This window comes from Pollicipes pollicipes, unplaced genomic scaffold, assembly GCF_011947565.3.
Source record: "Pollicipes pollicipes isolate AB1234 unplaced genomic scaffold, Ppol_2.1 Scaffold_7231;HRSCAF=8579_pilon_pilon_pilon, whole genome shotgun sequence".
NCBI classification, from domain to species: Eukaryota; Metazoa; Arthropoda; class Thecostraca; order Pollicipedomorpha; family Pollicipedidae; genus Pollicipes; species Pollicipes pollicipes.
Window position 1 is genome coordinate 25,299,719 of NW_023597034.1, and position 2,500 is coordinate 25,302,218.

Consider the following 2,500-nt stretch of genomic DNA (forward strand, 5'->3'; position numbering starts at 1 on the left):
AATATATCGCGCTTGGTTTGCCGCGCCGGTCCAAAAACCGAAGCATGTAAGCCGAAGACCATCTGACCCTGGTGCTTCGTAACAAGGCTCGGACCCGGCCTGAGTAAAGCATTTTTGGTGTCAAATAGCGAAATCGGAACCTGAAGTATTACCACCTCGCAGGCTTTCGGACGAAAATTGTTCGCGGAGAGAGACCGAGGGTGATAGCGAGAGCGAGGACTCACAAAGTCTCATATGCTCGTCGCTCAGCGGACGGTGCGTTATGGATCCCGGATAAACATTGGTAATCGACGAACGGCATACCTGATGGTTGCTCTTCTGACCTTGGATGGCTGACGGTTCAAGGCAAAGGCGGGCGAAACAACTGCGTCGAAAAACTTGCACGTCATGGTGAGGAGGCCTGAAGTTATTATCCTCTGGTTATGTGGTGCAATTCACGTGGCCTTGACAATTCCTGTCCGTACTCAGATTGCGCTGAACATGCAGGAATCGGGGGAATCCTCATAAGGCATCCATTGTTGAACAGAGTTCATCGACGACTGCGACCGAACAGACGTCGCGAGCTCGCGGGGGTGGTGATGGTACAGCGGCAGCGTTAAGCCCTGACCGTCGTCCGTGGTCCACCCGCGCGCGCTCCACTGCTGGCCTCCAGCAGACATGGCGTGGCTCAGCAGCCAGGCCGCGGGCGGCTCTGGGTTTCCCAGGCCCATCTGGGGCCTTAATCAGATGGTCGGTATCCCGGTCCACGCCTCTACAAGAGCTTACACATTCAGCTACTGCGTGCCAAACCTGTCAATCCCAGCAGACAACATCGCGAAGGCGGGAAAAGGAAGGAAGTGGTCTTCACTTCTTCGGATAGGTGTACAACAATGAGTAAGACTTGCAGGCGTATTGTCTAAGACATGTTCACAACGTCGCTAGAGCGATGCTGTTTCCACACATTGGTATGATGCATATGCACGCTTTGGCCATCGCCAGACAGCTATCTTAAGATCACACGACGGCAGAAACAAAAAAATATGAGCCATAATCGATATGCCATGGCGACCACAGACATTTTACTGTCTGTTGGTGACTGAGAGTCGTAACCTGGTCTTAGCCGGGGTCTCCACGATGCTCACCACCAGTAAGCACCTGGGAAATGACCTCTGAACGACCTCTGAGGAAAAACGTTGTCGACTCATCAACGCCCACATGAACTACTTGCCAATTCTCAAGTTATTTTTGCTGCTGTGCTGTCCTTGAGCTTGTTTGTGGTGTTGAGCCTTTTTCTCATGAGCTTACGTACCTTGCGGCGGATGTTATTATAGCCTGACATGAAATAGTTGCGGCGAGAACGAGAGCGGGACTTGCTTCACCCGTTCTTTCCCACCGTAAGTGTCGTAAACATGTAACGTCCAAGTCTTCCGCCACTGACATGTGACGCGCCTCCATTCAGAGCCTCGACCACGACCCGTGTCACGTGACTGTCAGCATGCGCCACTTCCATTCAATATCAACGAGACGCGAAGCCGCCGGCCGGGAGAGAACAATGGCCTTCCATGGCGGCAGCGCGAGCAGTGTGAGCGCTCGCTCACGCCGCTGGAGCACGGCAGCCAGCGGTCACCTGGCGCGGCCGAAGCCAAGGCGACCCGGTCATGGCTAAGGATGGGGTGGGAGCGATCCCGGGGATCCGACGGGGCAGCCTGCCGGTGTTGTGGTGAGCAGAGTCAGCCGCGTAATGAGCCTTTGTAGCAACGCGTTCGGGACGGCGCTGAGTGTGTGGCCTAGTAGCTCGGGAGTATTGTGTTCAGACGCTGAGTGTGTGGCCTAGTAGCTCCGGAGTATTGTGTTCAGACGCAAGCGGGAAAACTCCATTCTCAGATAACAATCGGACGTTATCTGAGAAGGCCAATGGATAGATCGTAAGCATCTCGAGTGAAATACAAGCGTACATTAGCCTTTCCAGGTGCGGAAGGAGAGGCTGAGAAAGGTTAATGGGCTGTTGTTGGGATCCCAGGGTGTGTCACTAGTATAATGCAGTCTCTCCCTCCCTCCTCTCTCTCTCTCTCTCTCTCTCTCTCTCTCTCTCTCTCTCTCTCTCTCTCTCTCTCTCTCTCTCTCTCTCTCTCTCTCTCTCTCTCTCTCTCTCTCTCTCTCTCTCTCTCTCTCTCCTCACCGTCTCATTATATTTAGCTACACGCCAAGAAGCGCGACATGCCCAGGCAACAAACAGCATCAGCAATCCGTAAAACTGTGCACATGAACGATGCATATTCTCGTGTGCAATTGTTTCAAATGAGCTGCGTTCGGAGCATTATGTAGCAAGTGCTGACACAGGAGTCAATCCTTGTACTATACCGTTGTAGATTTTCCATATCGGTGCTGAGGCTCCCAGGTCAGAAGCACCATATATTGCTTGATTTGGACGCGAAGTTAACGCCATTGCCACAACGATGCAAGCGATGGCGATGCTTCTAGTCACCCGAACAGCTCAGCATTGTGCGAATCGTAATCAGAA